The following is a 23,643-nucleotide window of genomic DNA, read 5'->3' as shown; positions in this document are numbered from 1 at the left end:
GTGCGCACTTAGAGAAAACTTCAACAGAAATGAGTTACTGAGAAAAGTTAATATGCGGACAATTGCCTTTCTTGTTGCTGTGTTTTTGAGTGCCGTAAGAGGCTCAGCACTGGGAGGCAGTCTGTGGAAGATGATGAGTGCTGAGCAGGTCGAAGCAAAGCAGGTCTGTCAGAACAACCGAAATGATTAACAAAGTTCGGCATTTCATTTTGAATGTCCGTAATACAAGTCTGAGAATAACAACATATCTCATGGGAGGGAATGAGGAGAGTGTTCGTCAAATAATAACATAGGATTTAAATAAACGGGAGCTGTGTGCACGGTTTGTGCGCCATTTCTTAACAAAGAAGCAAAATTCGACCCATAAAATGTTACCTCATCCCCATATTCGCCAGACTTGTCTCCTGTGGTTACTTTCTTTTCCCCAAATAAGAAACACTACTAAAAAGTTGCTCTTTTGACGATCTTCCCACCACCCAAAAAGCAGTGATGAGGGCCTTGAATGGGCTACTTCTAGAACTTCCAGAAGTCAATCCATGACTTATGCGATCGTGCAAAGCTGTGAGTGGACAAAGGAGATTCTTATTTTGAATAAACTGAAGTAAATTGATTCCTCCATTTTTTCATTTATTTTTCACAGGCCCAGTCTAATTTTCTAATTGCCGCACTGTTATATTTTTATCCGACCTGAAACGTAATGAGTGGTATTTATTATTCCATAATATCCAGCATATTATTTATATGCATTCTTCCATTGAAGGCATTAAACTGTTTTCTCCTTGTATATTATACAATATAGCTTCGGAAATATTCGACATCTATTAATTAAACAAATCAACACTTGTGTATCAGTTTCGGCACTGTAACATTACCTTCATCAAATTCAATTCAAGTCAAGTCTATTTCCACTCTCACACGAAGGTGGGGGGTGGAAGGGTTTCTAGCATCAACAGATACGTTATGGAATATAAACTCCAAGAATAAGAACTTAAATAACTGAAGGAAAACTTGATTGGCTCTGTATATAGGGGGCGTGACCTCTTGTGACTTCCTGTTTACATTTAAGTTGTCATACTTGAATTTATCTTACATAACGTGTCTGATGCAGACGATGTTACATTGCCCAAAACTGTTACACAAGCGTTATTAATATGTTTACTGATTTCGTCAATTTTAAAATCGCTTCTTTGTTTTTACATCTTTATGTAACCCTTTTATTTTACATTGTTAATAAATAGGACTAAATATATTACGTACGTATATTGTATATACAGTCTTGTTGAAGACATTTTGGCCAGCTATCTTGTTTCATATGTAGGGTATGTTTCATATTCTGGTAGCCATATGTAAGGAATCCTAATATTTGGTTTTAAATAGATCTCAATTAACAAAAAAAAAAAAAAAAAAAAAAAAGTTTGATACAATATTCCAACTAATTATAGGTAAGATAACAATGTTCTCCTTTTTTGTACAAGACTGTACGCCAGTTACTTTGCTTGACCTAGTATTATTACTTTATGTATTTGAGATTATTATTTATAAAATTCAATATTTCGCTGTATTAAAATCAAAAGTTGTAACATATTTAGAAGTTCTGTATATTATAAAGAGATTTTTTTTACAGGTGTCCTCCAAATGAAATAAATCGAAGCATAAGAAATGGGACGCAGCATTCAAAGTAAGTTGGTTATAAACTTACACACAGTTCGCGAACAAATTACTTTGTTCTAGATCAATAAGAATAATATTAAGATCTCAATGAATATAACCTGACCAGGATATTAGTGCGGTTTTTCGAGGAGGTCGCTGCTGTTGTGTTTACATCAGTTTCTAGGTAAGCGCGGTGGGACAGGGGAGAGGAGAGCGTCACTCTGCAGTGTATCCAACGATTTCTAAAAGTTACGGTTTACATGTTATAAGTAGCCTAATCTGTTTCGCTTAATAAGAACGCTATAAATTATGTAGTTGTTATTGAATGCAGGAATGGTTATTCCTGCAGTAATGCAGATGTATTGTGGATAATGACATATGCATGGAAATTAACAATTTAAGAACAACATAGCAAGCAATTGAGTTTCTACCATGTACTAGGCAGATTGTATAAAAATTGTGTTTTATTGGATTTCATTATATGACAGGAGCAACCTGTAAAACACAGGAATAACAATGCCAATGACTAAAAGATTAATTAGAGTTGATAGCTTAGAGACTTACGCAATACCTTGTAACTCGCGATGCTTGTATTTGTTTTAAATGTATGTTTATCGGTTGGTAAATTATTTTCTTGAATTTTAGCCAAGGAAGAATTCCGATACCTTTCCTCTCGAGAACGTGCAAGTCCTCTCCGTTGGTCTATTGGCTAGCGCATGTGCCTTTGTTGTACGTGGTTCTAGGTTGAAATCCGAGTGAGCTCATAAATTAATTTTTCAATCTTTCACTTTCATTAATCATCTGTCTTTTTTAGCATAAAGAGTATAATAATTTTCATTTCATTTTTTCGATAAATGTGAACCCTTTGGGAGAAAAAGGAGGTGAAGAAGAAATTTTCCATCATTTTTTAAGGAGTTATGGGATTGGATAACTTGCCTTTCGGCATTGGCATGTAAAATCTGATTACAATTCATCTTTCTTTTAGAATTATTATCGTAATCGAGCCTTTTGGTAAATGTGGAATAAAAGTATTGATAAGACATAAGCGTATGGATAATATAAGCGTATCGTTGCTTCAACACATGATAAACTCACAATTTTTATTTATGAGTACAGAAATTCCCCTTGAACTCACTCTAAATTTCTTTCAGATTCTAGGTCTCAGGTGGCAAAGAATTAATTCTACTGTCTGTTTTTACACACAATATAATTTTAAAACTTCGGAGCCTAGTGTTATCTTTGTGCCTTCAATACATAATCATTTGTCGATTAACTTCAGAGGACTGAGTTTAGCCCGTAAGCACAAGTTGCATATAGTTCAAACATATTAGATGTACGGTCTTGTTTAACAAAACCTGCCCCCTTCCTCCTCTATCTGAAAAGCCCCGTATTGTTGTCCACATATGAAATTCAAAGAGAAAGACGATCATCTTTAAACAGCTGTATTTTTATTAAAATGTGCTAAGTATGGTTGCAAGAGTTTTTTTTTTTTTTTAATGAACTTAGGTACCTAATATTGGCACTCATCTTTTTCATGAATTGATAAAAGAAGTGGCCGCGTGATTTTCTGGCAATTGTTTCATCACCGGTATCTTTGAGCAATGAAATAACAATGAAAGGCAAACTTTATTTTTCAAACTTGATACTTTGAGAAACTTATGCAAGTGGTTTTGTTATTCAAATATTCATCTGCTCACTCTAATCAGTTTGAGAAGTAGCATTAATTTTATAATAACATAATGCCTGTAAGAGTTACCCTGAAAATATATTTTGTATTTATTTTTTAATACATAATTCATTTTTTCCTGAATTTCACTGGAGTTCAGTTTCTAGGAAGAACAAGGAACCTTCAATTGTCAGGCATCCCACTTTAAACTTCAATCGCTCCCCTATCGCCTCCAATGTAACACTGGTATATTTCTTTTAAATAAAGGTTTCAAAATATAACTTAGATTCGTATAGTTGAACTTCGAGGTTTTGTTAATAGAAGTAAGAATTCCTTACACTCTAATGCTACGAAGTTCGTAGTGTTTCTTTGTACAGCACTGAGGTTTATTCGCAAGTTATTGCCAAATTAATATAGAGGGTGTATGTACTTTTTTGCACTCCCTTAAAGTGTTCTGGAAATAACTTCTATAACTTTTGAAACCACTGGCGTCTCTACCATGTAAAATTTGGGGGGGGGGGCTTTCAACGAAAGTGATTAAAATGGCACTACCTAGCCGAACCTGTGTATAATATTCGATTCTATTTCTTACCTTTCTGCTTATCTTTACAGACTCCCTTAGAAGTATCAAGAACTGTATTATAATCGTTTCACAACCTGAATATTATATTCCAAATAAATATAATAGTATTTATATGTTATTCTGTCGTTAATATATAAATTAAATTAGAATAAAATATAGAATATTTTGTACTTCAAAATATTGGGGGGAACGCGTCCACCTCGTACCCCGCCAGAGACTCCCGTGTTTGAAACTGTGTTTGTCTTGAACTTGAACATATGCGTGAAGTGGTTTATTACGAACAGGGCAAAAGTAACTGTGATAGATTAATTACAAGTAATCCGGTTAGAAACACTGTTGTTTGTATTTTAGTTTCAAAACCGGCCGCCCGCACTCGTTCGCTGGTCAAGTTATAACAATTTTTGAAATTATTGTCGCAGTCGTAACCTAACATCTAAGATATAAACCTATTATATATCAGAATCCAAGTATTACCGTATATTACTGGGTAAATTTGCCTTTGTTATTAAGTTTTATGCCACTCTTGTAAATATCCTTAGGTTTACGTTTATACCATTTTGAATAATGACAACATCTTGAATATAACCCCGATGTACTGGTTTTAATGTCAATTCAGCCTTCGATTTTATCCTTTATACCATCGTTGTTGTATAAGTACTGCATTGGCAGATTCAGGACAGATTCCGTCCCTGGTATTGTGCGGGTATTAGTTACTTTCTCGTTAACTATTCACCTTCCAGAGAATATCATATCCTAAAATGTTCGCTATGAAATAGTGTTGCTGTGTAGAGTTGGAAGAATGGTTTCCGTACAAGTACTTTGGCACACATACCGCACAACTTGGTAACTTAATAACCCAAGGAGACTAAATGCTTTGTTACTCAATTTGGGGATTTTTCTTGGCCCTGCAGGTACGGTTGTAACAATTGACATTATCATTCAGTTTAAAAATGACCTCAAAATGTAAGAATAGCATGCACGTTACTGGTATAACGTTCACAATCTTCTCACAAAATTATAGAAGTCTATTTGATATCTAAACAAATCCTTATTTATTTTCACTCCAATATGTCTTGAATTTCCAAAAACACATTAATTAAAGTATGCAAATGAACTTCATAAATGATTCAATGAAGTGAACACAATATCATGTAAAAACGAAATTCCAACAAAAAGGGATGTTGAGACATTCTCCATGACAGATGTTTAATGTGTTGCTATGTATCTTTTGAGACGTTTTCCGTAAATATATTCCTAATTGTACCAGATTAGTATGGCACAGTGTGAAACACCTAGTGTTTGTATATCTGCATCCTATGTGGGTTCACTTGAGTGAGTTCACAACTACTGTATTAAAATATATTAAGGGTTAGATTTAAGTAGGTTAAGGTTTCTGGGCCCTGAAACCTCTTCAAAAAGTAAGAGAAGGACGTTATATTTCATACAAACCTATATCTTTTCTGAAGTAGAGAAATTACGCTAAAGTGATCAGCGGGCGAAATTAAACCTCCAGAAGAAAATTAAAGTTTTTAACATGGTTTTCTTCTGAAAGTAAATATTTAAGACAATTGTATCTCGGCTGAAAACTTGACCAGTATTAAATGTAGAATAATAACATGGTAACAATACATTTGATGAATAACAAAAATAAAATGGTGCGACATCTTCTGTACGCCAATACCTTGCATAACATGGTTAATTAGCTCCAATATATGTATTAACTAGCAAAATTTCGTTATTCGAGGTCCATTTATGTTGATGTTTAATTCAATTTGTCTCTTCACAAACATTTTGGTAATAAGAAGTTTAAAAATTAAAGTAATATATTAATTGAGTATCACAGAAAATCCTTTTAAATATATGCAAGTTGTAAGAAAACGTAGTTACAGTATTTCTTCACTTTTAAATAAAAATGAAATATTTTTGTTTTACATCTCACACTTATGCCGTGTAGGCTAATGGACATGAATGATTAATGAAACTGAATGATTGTGAAACAAATTGATGGAATGCGATGTTGTCAACCATCAGGCCCGACATTGAACCAAGAACCTGTTGCACCGAAGATGAACGCTCTACGACTAATCCATTCTGTCTTCATCTTCAGTTACAGTTAATATTGTCATATCACAAGCCAATACTCGACGCGATTTATACAGTATTTCCATCAACGTACTTCGTGGCTAAACGGTTAACGTACGCGGCGTGGGAGACCCAGGTTTGATTTCCGGCTGGAGATCATGTGGTTCGGATTCCACGTTAATCAGTAGGTCCCGTTTCATATAGCCTCGCTGTTGACAGGGTGTTAAATGCAAAATCAACTCAACTCCATCAACATATATATGTGATAATTACTGCTTTTATTTGGTATTGTTTTTAAAAAATTGACTCTTTCTGTTTCTGCCAAGGCTGCAGTGATGATGAGTTGTAGGGCGAGTGTTGAATCTCCTCTCGAAGCCACAGTTTTTCACTGCAACCTTGACAACAACGGCTGTGTGTGGACTGGAGCATTGGCATACATGAAACGAGTTCAACGCACGATGGGCGATTCAAACGACCGCTTTCAACGAACTGACGTAGCTAAACAGTTGAAACTGTTGCATTATGTCAATTGTAAATGGCACTATATGTCATGAACGGCTTATTTACCAGTGGCACGATATTTCAGTGTCAGGTCGGAAGCTTTTGTCAATGTCCTCGTATAATGCAGTGTATTTAGGAATACATCAAACTGTACATCATAATATGGTATTTTAGTGAATAAATATCAAGTAATATATATACGAGTACAAAGACAAGCTTTAGCCTGTATAAACATGAGATTTAGCAGAAAACATTATATACCTTTCTAGACTGATAACGTTCTTGTAAAAATGCTAATGATGAGGCATAATTGTGATCTTCAGTGACATTTAGGATATACAGTATTTTACAGTATAATAATAATAATAATAATAATAATAATAATAATAATAATAATAATAATAATAATAATAATAATAATAACGTCCATTCTTACGTATTTGGAATTGGTTTAAATGGGGAAGCCACAGGGCAGCACTTTTTCCAGAGCCAATTTGCTGAAAATCGTCACAAGTTTACATTAATCCCAGTTGTGATCAGGGTGACTTCAACGGATGAAAGAAACAAGAACTTTATTTTCAAGTTCGTTGTAGCAATACAAACGGTGTGCTCCATATGTATAAAAAGCTTTTCCATGGTAAAATATTAAACAGATAAAAGTTTTCCGGACCTATATATGAGGTTGCCACTGAAGATTCTATTGGCTGATAGAATAAGAACATCAAAAACGTTAGAACAAAGAGATATTAACTGGAAACAGGAACTTAGAACGTATGTGTTTTGTTACAGGAAGGAAAATTTAGAAAATATCAAAGAAGAGATTAGGCTAAATAATTAAGATTTGATCAAATTGTGAAGTAACTCAAGCGAAAGATAACAAAAGTATAATTTGTGAGTGGTAGTATTCTGATCAAAAGGTCTCCACTTTGACCTAACCTGCTCAACCTTACGCTTAGCATTCACTCAACTTTCACTTTCAATAACATTTCGACATCAGTCTCACTTCACCAGTCGTACATCATAGTCACTCAACCTCACGCTCATAAAATCATCTGGACATCACTCTCACTAATCTCAGACTCAAAACATCATCTCAACATCACACTTACTCTATTTTATGCTCACTTCGTGAGATTGATGGATTAATTTTGACGTAGTTAGTCCCACCCTCAATAGTTCTTAAAGCTTTCGTTGTAACGGTTAGACTTGGGGTAAATATGAAAGATGGTCGTGGTAAAAACATCCGAATCAACCACTGCGCAGTCAAAGGAAAAAGTAGAAGAAAATTAAGAAATAATAATAATAATAATAGAAGAGATCATCTCATGTTCTCTAACACGTATTGAGCCTTTCGCACATGAGAGAGAGTTAATGTCGCGCCTCAGGGTATATGCGGATCGAAGCAAGTCAACCATAATCCATAACATTATTTGAAAGCTGGCTCTTGAAGGTAGTACATATGGGGAAACTTCTGCAATCCTTATAATCAGATATAAGGTATTGTACCGGAAGATGAGTGACTTTTCCGCAAAATTGCGCTACATATTTGCAATTCCGATAATGGACCAAATTCAGTGCAGGTCCGTGAAGAAGTTTGTGATGCTTACGGGCAAGATATTTTACCAAAAACAACAGACAAGAAAATTGTTCAGCCTCTTTCTTTCTCGGAATTTCGATGTCCAAAATGTTCCTCGCATAGGTCTAATCACAGCCAAAGTGGACGAGATTGTGGCTCAAGTTGAGCAAGAATGCATAATACATATATTTCGAATTCGAATAATTATTACAGCACAAATTTGGCCACTTTTGTTTAAAAAACATTGTGTAGTAATATATGAAACTAGAAGAATATCCGTTCTTCGCATTCGGCTGAATTTTGGATTTATATGGCATTGGCAGTATCACTGTTCGTCTCAGCGATCCCGAAAACTACGGATTCGGCACTAGTATTGGTCATTTTTATTATATATATATATATATATATATATATATATATATATATATATATATATATATATATCTTCCCCTCCTCCAAGTTACAAGGCTGAATTTGGATTTAAACGGCATTGGAAGTGTCACTATTCATCTCAGTGAATCTGGAAACTATGAATTTGACATTAATATCGGTCATTTTTGATCATTTTTAATATCTGCTCCTCCCCGTCCCCTAAATTGCACCGTCGAAGCGAAGTGTCAAAATCATCCCAGACCATAACCTCATCTATGTTAAAAAATTTATCGAGATCAGTAAAGTGGTTCATGCGTTATAAGTCACAAAGATAGTCACTTTTATTTTTACTTATATAGATTAATTAGTCAATGTTTTAGAAGAAAGTTCGTCTTGTGCTGACCAGATCCATTCAATTACTTAAAATATATAATTCTCAATCCGAATTCCACAACGGATCTATGGATAATGAAGAAAATAAATGGAAGTGTGCAGGTCTATATTACGAGTTTTGTAGTGTTAAAAAATAAATCTTAATACTAAATAACGTTTCTACATTTAGTAAGGACCTTTTAAAGTAATGCTGTATTTTATCTTATACTTTAGTAGAAAGGAAAGTAATTTGCTCATATGCTGTGAGTTTTTTTTTTTTTAGGAGTTTTTGCGCACTACGTGGAACCTTCTATTAACTTTTCAATTTCGAAGCTCTGGCTTTCTGTAAGTTCCTAATGTAGAAAATAAGTCCAATAAGGAGTGAAGTTCATTGAGGTAAATAAATAATATATTATAAGTGAATACTTATTTTTCTAATACAAACATTTTTTACCCTAATTAATATGATTGTATCACAGATAAGAATGTGAACAATTGGCTCACGCGCTAGCTACTGAACCAGCTGGAAGCGCACCATACTCATAGTTTATAACACAAATATAATGCATATGTTTGTATAATACATTACTGTGCAAAACGTAAGGATGAAAGTATGTTTCGCATACTGTGTCACTCCCAAATCCCATATAATGTTAAAACTTGAATCATAAAGAGAAAATAGTGCAACTGTATGATACAGGAAACAACAACAAAAAAATTTTAAAAATGCACTTTTGTATAGAGACAGTAACTAATATTGAAAGCACTGTGGCTCACAATGGCCTTCCCTAACATTTCAGAAGTGAAATCATCGTTAGAAAGACACGTTTTCACCACGGACAGCTATGCATGTTGTGCGATGTGCATTATCCATACAAGGAGCAACCTTTCTACATCTTCTAGAATACGTGGCCGTTACTTTGATACTCTCTGACTCCTTTACCTGCACCCAGAGCCTTTATTCTTTATTTTTCTTTAATATCGTCCAAAACTTGATGTAGACTTGTTATAAAGTCTCGCGATAACAGCCACTTGGATAGCACGTTCCTACTTCTCCATGGTTTCTTTTTTAATTTCCACTGTAATCATCCCTTTCTCCTTACAGTTTTCATTTATAGCTTTCTTCTTCACGAGTCCCATTTTTGCAGTACGTCTTCAGTTACAGTGCTGTATGTACACTAAGGAATAGACTCTGCACTCAGATAAAAATGCTTTATGCAAACACATACTTGGCAATAATACTATCTGGTTGTATGTATGAGCGAGGAACGACAAATAAAACTGAATGTTTGAGAAAATTGCTGTACGCACAATTACTCTGCGAGAGAAAAAGAATAGGGGAACCGGCTCAGTACTTGTACGATACACTCAGCAGTTAAACAAGTTCTATTGCAAAAGAATAGCAGTTCGTATTGCAAAGCACAACTCGTTTATCAAGTTAAAATTCCTTTAAAATGTTTGCTTATCTTGTAAAACACTTGCAGACCAAGTTGCTCGGAATTCGAGGTTCTACTGTATACCCTATTTCCTTTCCCTTTTTCAAACAAAATGAACAATCACTGTCAATGTGAGTTTATAAGTTATTTAAACACAAAACTTTTATATCGGTGGTATTGAACAAAAGATAAAATATATAACATGTGCTGTAAGACATCAATGAGGGCATTACGAAACAAGAATTTTAGAAATGATCACAAAAAGTGGATCAAAAGATTGCGATCTTGACCAAGAATTTTAGGAGTAATCCAAATAAAGCGCATCAACAGATTGTGATCTTGCCCAATAATTAGTTTTTGGATCAGGGGCTACAAAATTTTTGAACTGTCCCTTATTCGAGTTTTCGTATTTTCTATGAAATAAGTACCGGTACATCATACTGAGTTAAGTGATAGTTTGGGTTTGGCTACACTGTAGTTCTCCAGATATAAGGCGTACAAGAAATTTTTTGCTTGAAATATATTGGATCTTTTGATCCAAAAAGAAAAAAATTATATGTTCATGCACGAAGTTCAATAAAATTATTTAATAAAATTAACCATAGTTATTTAGAAAGGAAACACATCCTTCACTCTTTTCAAGCTGCAAATATTTCTATTAAATGCTGATTGAAATTAGAAGTGCTGTTAACCAAGCGGAATAGAGGATAATCCTTTCGCAGATAGTATTTATTTTGTTATGACGTTCTGGAGGAGGTCTATTATTTTATTTAGAGTAGAGAAGCACCTTCCTCCTCGGAAGATTGGCATTTTGTTACCATTAAAAAAATATAGGGGACAGAAATTCAATTTTCATTTTCAATGACTATACATTTTTTCTGCTGCTCTACTATAAAGAAGTATGAAATGTAAATCTCTTCTTGTTTTTCCTTCGATACATCATTTAATAAATATTAATGTTTGCAGTGACTTGTCATATTTCAATCTATGGGAATTATCATGAATTGGAAAACTATTGAGTTTGATGCTGAAATTATTCTGAATATGGGAATTTCTCCTTAGTGAATGGTAGAAGTATATTTCGAGGTACTGCGCTTGCAAGTACTAGATATTTCTGCCATAATCAATGTTTATTTGACTTGATTTGATTTATTGTTCATTCAGTAGGTCATATTATATGTATCATGTTTACTTATCGAGTCTTCCTCATTTCCAATTTTATGCGTAACGATGTTTTAGATTGGGAAATATGATGAAAACAAAATCAAGTCACCGATAATATATATACATATAATATTCTAGTTTTTGCGTCGCAAATTCATACACAACTGTAAATTTGCATCGCAATTACTAAGTTTTGTATCGCATGTTTGGCAGCACAGGAAATTATTATTGCATTTTACTGTTTTATGTGTATAGGAAATAACAAACAATAATGATAATGAAAAACAACATAACGAAAAAGTAATGTATGTTACATTGTTTTTTCAAAGTGCTAACTTCACGTTCATTTGAGACTTTTCAAAAAGTTCTAAACCAAATACTACTTTATTGGATCAAAAGATCAAATATACTTCAGGCAGAAATTTTCTTGTAGGCCTGGAGAACTACATATAGTGTAGTATATGTAATGCGGATACTGGATTGTGCTACCGTTCCGAGACATTTTTTCATTAAAGGTATATATAAATTTACTATTTACACGAAACACACTATCCGACACCGATTCCGACACACGGACACACTCTCCCTCGATATATCCGGAGTTTCTATCCGATTTTACCAGGGGAAATATCGAGTGCAAGCATACAGTTCTTTTCTGGGACACGCGGAAGCCGACATTCCTGGAGGAGTCCTCCGGCCCAGAAAGATCTACAACCACTCTTCCATTCATTCAGTTACACTATTATAAAGATCATTCCTATTTCGATGTTTCTCCGTTTTGTTTACAATTTTAATCATTTGTCCTAGTATATTGTCCTTTTATTAATCTGATTAGTCATTTGTTGTTTTGCTTAATATCCTATAGTCCTCCCCATTAGCTATAATTTCGTTTATTTTTCCCTTTTTATTTGATCTCTTCCCTCTAGCCGTCTTCTAGTAATAAACACCATAGTGCATGATGTTCTGGTGTGCCTATTCTTCGCATTGACTTCTTGGATGCTCTATTTGTCCCATTTTGCGTAACGCGTGACTTACAAGTAACACTTCCCAATTGTAACACTCCGATTTTAATAAAAATTTGGCATTTAGATACTACACATGAAATAAAGGAAAAGGTTTTTTTTTTTTATTTTCTGCGGGAAAACGGTTTCAAGGGTGCAAAAAACCTCCAAAGTTTTAAAAGTTGACGTCAAAAAGGCGAAAACAAGTGGACCGAACTGAACGAAATTGTGCACAGATGATGTAGACGTAAATTGAGGGATTACGTGGTTCGTATTTTCCTGGAAGAAACAGTTGAGTAGGGCAATAGACAAAAATAATAAGTTATGTCTTTTACTTTCAAGTTTGCTTTCAAAAATATGATATATATATGAAAATGTGTGACAATTAATAAAACAAGGATAAATATACAACATAATGTTAAATTTGCCTATCCATATCTTTGAATAGATCTGATCTTTTTCTTTTTTTGTTTTTTTATTGGCAACTCCTTCTATAAATACAAATAGATGAACATATTTTTACATGTAAAATGTCTGAAGTTGAATTGACAAAATACTTGAGTTTAGGAGAAATCAGGGAACTCCAGGAAATGTATGCGGTCGAAAATTTTTACTCTCAATGTTCTCGTAAATGCTGATGTATTGTAGTCATAAATAAAGGATTTAAAGCCAAGATTCAATCAGGGAAACCGTTTCTAATATGTTATCATTTTTGCTGTATGGGAATCAATATTGAATCGGAAATGGTAGTTCTTCTACTATTTCTGATTTTAAGACAAAAACTGCAGCTGAAATATAACCTATTTTTAGGATAATGATTTCGTATCAAGAAACCGGTGCACGATATCTAACCTATTTTTGCTGCACAAGAATAGCTATATGCTAAAACCAGATGGTTTCAGTAGAGGCTTAACGACTGGGTTGGTATCTATCTTTTAATGCTAAATTCACACACACACACACACACATATATATATATATATATCTATATATATCTATATATATATATATATATATATATATATATATATATATATATATATATATATATATATATATATATATAGATAGATAGATAGATAGATAGATAGATAGATAGATATAGATATATATATAGATATACGTGTGTGTGTGTGTGTGTGTGTAGACGTAAAAGTGATCTGAAGAGGCGGGGTTACGCGTGACGTCACGCCGTCCCCCGTGCCTATCTTTACTCTTTGTATTTTTTTAGAAACTGGAAGGACGCTATATACAGTATATTTTTGGAAGAGTGAAACGGTTGTCCCCGTGTTCCTCAACCGTTTTACCCGTCCATTGTGAAAGTAATACCCATGATTTTATCGTGACGCGACTATGCATGGCAGCGCAATAAAACCGATGGAGCAAGGTGGTTGTAGGTCTGCCCTTCCAACGCAGCCGGTCATCAGTTTGGTCCGAGCAGTGTGAGCGGAAAGACGTGCTTCCGCATGAAGTGTTGTTTTCGACTTTGTAACACGGCGCGATCGAGCGTTCTCTGAAACAGCGATACGCCATCAAGTTTTGCGTGAAACTTGGAAGGAATGGAACCGAAACATTCCAGATGCTTCAAGAGGCCTTCAAGGACGACTGCATTTTAAGGTCACAGTCCGGAAGGTGGTACAAGGCGAAAGCGCGAATGAACAAATTTCCCATCAAAACGATACTCATTTCCTTCTTTGACGCCGGAGGAATCGTCCATTTTGAGTTTGTACCGCAGGGAGAAACTGTCAACTCTGCCTTTTAGAGATTGAAACGCCGGGTCACGCGCGTGAGGGCTGACATAAAAAAACACGGTCAAGCTCCACAATGGCAATGCTCTCAGCCACACGTCCTTCATTGTTACCAACTTCCTGGCCCGGAGCGGAGCCCCGGTGGTCCCCCATCAGTCTTACAGTCCCGACTTGGCTCCGTACGACCTTTTCTTTGTTTCCCCGACTGAAAAGAGAGCTGAAAGGAAAGCTTTTGAAGACCGTGGAAAATATCTAAAAGCAGTTTACAACGTTCCTGAGAGACATTCCCGTCGAGGACTTTCAGGTTGCCTTCCAGGCGTGGATGACACATCTCCGTAAGCATATTGATGCAGGAGAAGAGTATTTTGAAAAATGTTAAACATTTGTACATGTCGGATCAATAAATCTATTTTTCCCAGAAAATACTCAATACTTTTATAATGGATATATATATATATATATATATATATATATATATATATATATATATATATATATATATATATATATATATATATATATATATATATATATATGTGTGTGTGTGTGTGTGTGTGTGTGTGTGTGTGTGTCTTAAATATTCATTACTAACTCAGAATATGCTTTTTAAATGAAGATCAACATTAAATCAGATGTGATAGATTTATGCCACTTCCTGTTACAATAGAGAACTAGAGTCGAGATAGAACGCATTCTTGGGACACTAAATACGAATCAAAAAACTGTTTGGACTTTTTCTTCACACGGTTTATTTTTTTTATTATAGCTCGAATGTCCGGTAAAAAGATTAATGGAAAACTTCTGAAAGTTCATAGCTCCATCACTGTAAAACTTCTTTGGTTTATAGTTGAAAATCTTGGCCAAGTGATTTTCAGTTGCGCTTGGGTCGGCCATTTTTTTTTTACCACCAAGAGAATTTTGCAGAGACCGAAACAAATAGTCGTCAGACGGTGCAACATCCGAGCTATACGGTGGATGCATAAAAACTTCCCAACCAATTTCCGTCAATTATTCCGAGTTATTAAAGATATGTGTAGCCTCGCCTTGTCATGATGGAACACAATTGCCTTTCTGTTGGCCAATTCTGATCGCTATTTCTGGATTGCTTCTTTCAAACGATCGAGTTGTGCACAGTACAGGACCGAATTGATGGTTTCGTCAGGTTCCAGCAGCTCATAATAGATAATTCCCTTCCAACCCCACCAAACACTCAACATAACCTTGTTTGCCGACAATCCAGGCTTTGAAGTCGTTTGTGGAGGGTCACCAGCCTTTGACCTTGATCGCTTGCGTTTGATATTCTCGTACTTCACCGAGTTTTCATCGCCTGTAATGAGTCGCTTCAAATAGAATATAAAATACACCGTCTGACTACCATTTGTTTGACGGTAAAATGGTAGAATATTCTCTTGATGGTAAAATATTGACCGACTGAAGCGCCGTTGAAAATCACTTGGCCAAGTTTTCGACAATAAACCGCAGGCCCTACAGCGATGGAATTATGAAGCTACCTGAAAAATGGAAAAAGGTAATAGATAATAATGGTCAATATGGACTTGATTAAATTTGATTTTCAATAAAGGTTTTTTGTTCAAAAATGTACCAAAAAACCGCAGAGGCTTTTTACATGACCTTTTATATTTATGCTGCAAATAAATTATAAAGTGGTAGTTGAATTCAGAAATAACTTTTTTATGCCTGTTAAAAACAAAAGGAAGAAAAAACTTTTCTCTATAATATTTTTCCTTTTTGACAAACGTTCGTAATTGTTAAAATGTTCAACAGAGTGCAGCAGTATATGCATTCACGAACTGTGGAGACTTGTGCTCTCTCGTGGACTTTAATCTAACTACGTGTAAGCTTTCGTTAGACCTTTCGAACCATTTGGTCTTAGGGCATCACATGCCTTCCGTTGGGACAACGTTATGTTAATTTCAGATTCTATTTGATTGATGTTCGGAAAGGGAAAATACTAATATATCATTCTCGAGGTATTATCCTTCTGCAGTATGTTGTCCAACATCCGTGCACGTTAAAGAAGGACATTAATCTCTATAAAAAATGAACAAGGGATCAATTTTTGTAGCGGACACACAAATTTAGATCAAAGAATATAATCTCTACACATCTCTGTAGCGCTGGGTTATCAAGGTAGCATTCCACTTCCAAGTGACGTTTATTCTGGGTGTATTTAAAATAATGTGTTCCTAATGTTTTCCATTATACAAGTATTGTTGAAGTCGCATCTTAATTTTCCCATAACACGGTACGACGTATTCTGCGAATGTTTTCAATCACATGGATTATGCAGTGTTTAAGATCTGGAAGTGGTGTCAGCTTTCATTTATAGACAATTTCTATCGAATGCTCTAACCATTAAAAAAATGAAAGGAGAAGTAATATCTGAGAATATGGAGTCCAGATCTTATTTCCAAATCGGGAAATCATGTATCCCGGAAACAGGAATGATTACACGTGCTGTGTGGGCTCTAGCTTCGGTTTTCTGGAATCGCAGGTTTCTCCTGTTAAGCAAAGATGTAACTCACAGGCCTACATTGCCTGCAATTTGGAGGGAGAGGGGCCACGGCAAAATAGGGTCCATTTAACTTTCGAGTATTAACTTAGGATGTTTAAATCCACTTATCAGATTTCATATTATTACATTTTTTTCCTTATTATTCTTCTGTAGCCTTCTAATATTATCAGATTAGCGCTTAGGAAGCAATTTAATTTACCGTGGATACTGTACAAAGACTTCTTTTTCTTTTTCTTGAGCTGGGAAGGAAAGTTTCTTCTTCAACTACACTTTTGCTTCTCTGCAGTGTACTCTACAATTAAGAAAATGCGTTCAGAAGAGCCAATACTTGTAAGTCCTATGTGCAACCCGAAACTGGCTGTCTTGGTTGGTTTCCAAACTAGCATTACAGTTCTTATCAGCTAGTGTATGTTATGCAATCATCATATCCCAAATGTCGTTTTCGTTGCCTAGTTTTATTTATCAAGTGCTGGGAAAGTATACATCCTAATATTTTAGGTATGTGCATTTTCCAGCAATTCTTTCTTCCTGATAATAAAATACAATCTTAATCATAGAAGTATTTTCTTTGATTATTATTTTAGCTTATAGTCAGGTACCTTACATATATTCTGCACAAAGAAGGACAGTGACTTAGAGACGATAAGTTGTCGATGCAGATTTGATATTACTAATGTTTGCAGAGTGCTGGACAGAAAGTGTACAGGTATGTTGTAGGGGCATCAACAGATGATAATCTGAAGGAGCTAGAACTATTGAATGTACTACATATCATGGAAGAACTTCCCAACTCAATTTGAAGATTGTTTCTTTGTAGACAAAACGACATGTGGATAAAAATTGTCATGCAACAGTATGACCTCTTGCGTTCCTTGCCCAGTAGAAAGTCAATTTTCCTCGATTTTTTCACTCAAAAGAGCAATTCATTTTTGTAGTCTTTGGCCTTGGTGGTTTCGCCAAACATCAGGAATTCGTATTAGAGCTCACCCTTCATGTCCCTTAAGTTCCACAACGAAAGCTTTTTGTTATGAATATTCATTTTGGTTGACGGCTGACCAGGATTTACTCACGATTTTCAACGCTTAGGGTTATAGTAATAACCCTGTTTTTCACCTACTGTTACTATTTTCCACATAAAATACTTCCTTTTATAGCAAATATGAAGCGACACATAAGTGTTCAGACGACTCTCTAAACTAGTGTGAGATCAATTTACCTGGTTTCTGGAACTTTCGAAGCGCGTGCAGATGTCTAACGGATGTCTAATGGTCGACTCGAACTTCTTACCTAGTTCCCTGGTTATTTGGCACGGGCGTTCTTAGAGTAGCATTCCCACATCATCTTTTTCGAATTATTCAAGTCTTCCAGTCCTTGGTTTGTCTTTAAGCTTGAAATCTCCCTTCTTGAAATTGGTAAGCCTTTCTTTCGCCGTACTTGTATTAATGCCGTTGTCCCCATAGCTTTGTAGAGCATTCTTTTGGCTTCTGCAGCAGACTTTTCAAGATTTAAATTGAACAGCATGCAATATCGAATGTGTGAGAAACTAAGTCTCAATCCATTTAACTTTGTCTACGTAGGTATCTTACTCCCCCTCCTCAGACACTTTACTGGACTTTTAAATTTATGCACACACTTATATATGTTTGCTGGGTATCTAAATTCAACAGATACCTTTTTTTCTTTTTTTTGTATAAAATATTGGTTTCATCTCATTCTCTGTTCGGAAAATATATGATCCTGAACTTAAGAGACTTTAGTATGCAAGGCTATTTTGGCTACGGTTTTAGGCTAAAATCACTATCATGGAATTTCTTCTTTCTTTAATTTACAAGTATATCGTGTCACAATTTTTGAAATAAGAAACTTCTGGAAAGCGTTTTCAAGTTCTCCCCTCGAATTTTAGAGGCCTCAATAAAATATATATATATAGCTAAAATAATGGTTAGTTTATTCATAAATTTTAAATGCAACTTTGTTCTGTTTCATGAAATTTGCTACATTTTCAAAGTAGTTATGGTTAACATCATTAAACGTTTTACTGAAACGTTTTTTTGTCATTGAATATTAATCTAATGCCTCTATAAACAATTTGTTGGATCTAGAAAACCGACTGTATCGATCGATTTGCACTTCCTCTATTACATCGAGTGACCGATGTTCTTTAATTCTTAAATATGTTCAGGATTTTATATTCAGAATACAGTAATTAAATATTTTCTTGTGTTATAGTAATAGAAATGGTACTTATTGTTATCTCTTTACTAAAATTGAAATATTTTTAAAACCTAAAATTTCTCAGGCAAAAAGCTCACAGGAAAGAACTTCTTTTTAAAAAAGACATTTTTTTCCCGAACTCTTGAAGCTCTACCTGAAACTGAATTAAAGTTTACTTACTTACTTGTTAACAATAAGATCAAAATCACGCCGGGCATCATCTTCACAATATGTCAATATGCAATTTTTGTTTAATAGGAGTAAGTAGTTAGGATTAGGATTAGGAATTTGATTTCCGTGCCTTCGACATCTATGGCCATATTAGCCCGTCATCTATAAGAGATGACGTATCTCTGCGATCATATTACCCGTGAAATTGGAGAGAAGGAATTGAATGGCGAACGAAGGACGCATACTGGGTCAATTATGTTAGGCCACCTCTACATTTGCCACGTATGAGTGAGGAACACCCAGTAAAATCTCAATCAGGATAGCTGGACTGAAAAAAACTTACACACTTTTTCGACCGAGTGTCCCCATCAGAAATTAGGATCCAGTTGTGACTGATTAGATGAAACATGTGTTTCTTTGCTGTCTCGTCTGAGGAAGGAGCCATTTCTGGACAAAGTGTTGACATGTGATGAGAAGTGGGTTCTGTACGAAGCGCCATCATTGGTCATTGGTTAGCATCCCATGAACCGGTTTCAAAACAGCCGAAACCAGCACTACATGAGAAGTGGGTCCTCCTGTGTATTTGGTGGACTGCTCGCGGCATCGTGCATCGGGAACTCTGCATATGGAAAGCTAGTCAGAGAATCAATATAGCTGTGTACTCTCAGAAGTTAAACCGTGTTCAAGAAAAAAATAAAACCTCTGGAGCCAAAACTTCTGAATCGAAAAGGATCCTCCTGTTACAGAACAACGCTAAGTTTCACGTGACTAGGATAACCCGGCATACCATTCTACGCCTTGGATGGGAAACACTTGCATCCGCCATACTTCCCAGATATTGCACCGTCCGATTATCGCCTGTCCATTCCTTGGACAATCACCTTTAGAGGACACCAGTTCAAATCCCTAGTAGAAGTGGAAAACGTACTTGATACCTTCTTCGCTTCACCGCCCATCAAGTTCTAACGTGATGGAATCCATGACCTTCCAGAACGTTGACAGAAGATCATCGATTCTGATGGGGCCTATTTTTGATTTTTCAGGTACGTCTTAGGTGACATATCGATGTTGGAAGGTGGTGAGTGAAAAAGCGACAGAACTTTCTTGGTTACCTTTATAACTGGAGAAAGAATAATTGCGTAGGGAAAGCTGAAATGCCTAAAAAGCAAGTTACTTGTGCTATGAGCCTGGATAATAAAACAGTAAGATATTGAATTGGACAATTGGAAGCAGAAGGGGAACAGGAATTACAAACTAAAGTAAAACTGAGTAGACCGCAAGTGACAACGAAAGACGAAAATTTTTCGATTATTGAAGCTAATGCAGGAAATCGGTTCGTTGCTGCAACAAACTTGAAAGCAACTTTAGGTCTGGAACGCAGTGCAGAGACATGTATCTGTACTCATATCATTTGTTCTGTTTTGCAGATCAAACTAATAGATGTGCATATACACGCAGGCACGTATAGGGGGATCCGTGACGAAATATTGTGGTTATCACACCAGAGACTCGATCATTCGAAACTATTTTACTTGCAACATATATTGGTTCGTTTAGCCAGGGTTCTGTAATGAAGGGGGGGGGGGAGTCCGATCAATCTAAGCTATTTTACTGGCAACATACCCATATTTGTTTGTTAGGCCAATAAAATGAGGATATGTTAGTAAGTATTTTAATAACAAACTATAAAAAAACTCGAGTAAAAGATATTTTTAAGAAAGTATTGAAAAAGATATTGTCTTCCGAGGTAATTCGAACTAGGTTCTTCTTGTTTTCTTTCTTCTTCTTTCTTTTATCTTCGTTTAATGCCGTCAAGGATAGAAACGAGATCTCTTCCGGTAGTAAAGACATCCTATAAAATGAATTAGTGTTGCCGAGAAATTGAAAATTTCTTTATTGTAGTCCATAGGATTAGCATGGAAATAGATGGGATTCGGAATGTTCCGTTACAATATTATCCATTGTTAACATGACCCCCTCCCCTTTCCTCCACATAAAGCTTATCATAAGAAAGAATAACCAAACGCTTGATGTAGTATAGTTTTATATTTTTAACGCTGATTCTGCTTTTTCTCGTTTCTTTTTGTTTTATCTCTCCTTAATTTTTTTTATTTCTGGTTCCGAAAGGGGGAGGGGGTCTGGACCCCCCGGACCCATCCCTTGGCTACGTGCCTGATACATGACCTGGTAGAGTTCGCAAGGATGCACATCAACAAGCCACAAAACTTCTGGAACCGTGTAATCAGGAATGGTGAACAAGTGTTTTGTTTATACGGAGGAAGAAACCTGTTAAAACGTTCTGCAATGACTTACGGTTCCCTAGATACTGCTCCTTAAATTTCCCGAAGTCGGAACTTTCTTGGCCAATATCTTTGAAACGGTAAAAATGAAGAGAAAAATTCCATCACTTTCTTAGATAATTTTAGATGCTCTATCGAATGGAGGACTCAAAATTGAAAAATTCGCAAATAAAACATATAAACACACACAGAGAGAGAATTAAGTACCGAACTTTTTAAAGTTCATTGAAAAGAAAAAAACACTTCCCGCTATCCCTTAACGTTTCTGCTCTGTCGATAGATGGACAGACAATGTCGTTCTATAAGACTGCTCAGATTTAAGCAAAGCATAATTTGGAAGTCTATAATTATTATTAATGTTTCCATTGTGTTTTTAAATGTTCATATTTAATTAAAAGTTGTTCTTTTAGTAATTTAAGTTAAAAATGAAGTATAAAATAAGAAGTCAATTGTGAGATTCTTTTCTTTAACCCACAGGAACATGAAGATTTTGAAAGTTGTGTGTTCGTCCTGGAATTCATTTGACATTGAGTCATAACACATATTTTGTCTAAGGAAGAGCAAAAGGTTATTATCCCAATACCAAAGACTGTTTGTAAGATATTTCGAAATAAAAACTTTAAACAATGAAAACACATTTGGTTCAATAAAGTTTCGATAAATATTACAGTTCAATGTTGTTAACTTATATCTCTTGACATGATTCAAAATATTTGTATATAATAGTTGCAATAAACTTAGTAATGTTTAGAGCTCCTTCCTAGCCAAGCGTTGGTGTGGGAGATCCGTGTTCGATTCCCAGCGAGAGCACGTTAGCTCGGATTGAACGTTAAGATGTACGTCCACATCTCATATGAAGGGTAAGGGGAAAAAACAAGGAATGTTACAAAACTATATTTTCGAGAATACGACGTTTTAATATTGAAAACCGTGTACAAAATGAATAGGGTTAGTCAAATATTTTGCTCCCTTCCTTGGACATTTCTACATCTACGCATGCATGGCATATACGGTCAAATACTACCGAGAGCCATCAACAGATAGGCAGAGCACCCGTTAAAGCACATACATGGACATTTCTTTTTTCCCCTTACCTTCATATAGTCTCGTTGCTAAAAAGGATGCTAAACTCAAAATCAAATTAATTTCAAACCTCCGACACAATATTGATAACAAACTTGATTTAAGTTGACATCAAATTCTGCTGAAAACTTAAAATATGCCTTAAGTTGTTGCAAGCCCACATTAATAAATTTGTAGAAATTTCTATTTTTGCCATATTACAAATTCTCATAGAAAAATTTTTTCCTACATTAAGGAACTCATTGGAAGTTAGAGGTAAATTGAAGAAGAGACCCAGTCAATACCATCAGAGTTGTTGAGACTATCAAATGTCATTTGCAAACTACAAAATTGTCCGGAAAAATTGGGAGGTTGTTTTTTGGTTCTATTTATTTAAAATTATTTATTTATTGAAAATTCTCGCATTAAGTTAACCTAGTCCAAAACAGACCTACAGTCGGCGAGAATTATCTTGACAGTGACGTCAACGCTCTCAGTTGCACGGCTACCAACTTACACTATTCACAAATAGTGCTTAGATGGCCCACTGAACGCTTCGCACGTCACATCGTAACTACAGCAACAGTTCACCGAGTAACTTCAGAACTTACAAAAGATAACCGATTGTTTCTCTTTTTTTCTTTTTTTATCATCCGTCGTCTTTCATCAGCAATCATTTTAATGACATTTTAATTGAATGTTTCTATATTTCAAAACAATAATAACAAAACTCAGTTATATAGGCGACTAAGGCCTAGATCTGCATCTAAAGATATAAAATTTTAATTCTGTTTTGATATATTGTTTCTGCAAGTCCTAGCGAAGGATTTTTCGTGAACTGTTTTACGTCCCAAGGTTATGTAGGCTAGGCTAAAGGAGACGGTGATGACGAGAAATTAAGGAAATGGTGGAATGCAGGAAGTGGAGGAAAAGGGAGAACTCCGAGAAAACACACGCATGCTGTGTTTGTCCACAGAAAAGTTCACTTGGTGCGAGCTGGGTTCGAACCAAGTGTCCCATGCAGCAGAGATGAACGCTCACAAGGGAACATCTTATATTGATAGTAGCATTGCCCAATCAAACAATGCGCAATCGATAGAGAAGTGAAGAAAACTGAGAAATCCAAAGTTTTACGGGCCGACACCCAGAAACACAGGAGATTACAGAGGAAAGAAGAATCTAGAATCATGTGAAAATAGCAATGTGAAA

At 35.3% G+C, this 23,643-nt stretch overlaps 1 long non-coding RNA gene and 1 pseudogene across 6 annotated transcripts in view; both read left to right on the top strand.

The window, feature by feature from the left end:
- LOC145662039 (uncharacterized) overlaps positions 1-22,025 on the top strand; it is a 34,093-nt gene extending 12,068 nt beyond the window's left edge. For 3 of the 6 annotated variants that reach the window (XR_014126957.1, XR_014126961.1, XR_014126962.1), the window contains exons 2-3: positions 1,625-1,678; positions 21,850-22,025. This is a non-coding gene — a long non-coding RNA (uncharacterized LOC145662039). Of the gene's footprint in view, positions 1-1,624; positions 1,679-9,085; positions 9,199-21,849 lie in introns of all 6 variants that reach the window. The other 3 variants (XR_014126958.1, XR_014126960.1, XR_014126959.1) reach the window with 3 other exon arrangements.
- On the top strand, positions 9,408-14,490 carry LOC145662733 (uncharacterized; annotated as a pseudogene).
- Positions 22,026-23,643: the final 1,618 nt, after the last annotated feature.

The sequence above is a fragment of the Thermobia domestica genome, chromosome 10 (genome assembly GCF_964235325.1).
Source record: "Thermobia domestica chromosome 10, izTheDome1.hap1.1, whole genome shotgun sequence".
Taxonomy (NCBI): domain Eukaryota; kingdom Metazoa; phylum Arthropoda; class Insecta; order Zygentoma; family Lepismatidae; genus Thermobia; species Thermobia domestica.
The sequence above is the reverse complement of the archived record's forward strand: the minus strand, read 5'-3'. Positions and strand labels throughout refer to the sequence as shown.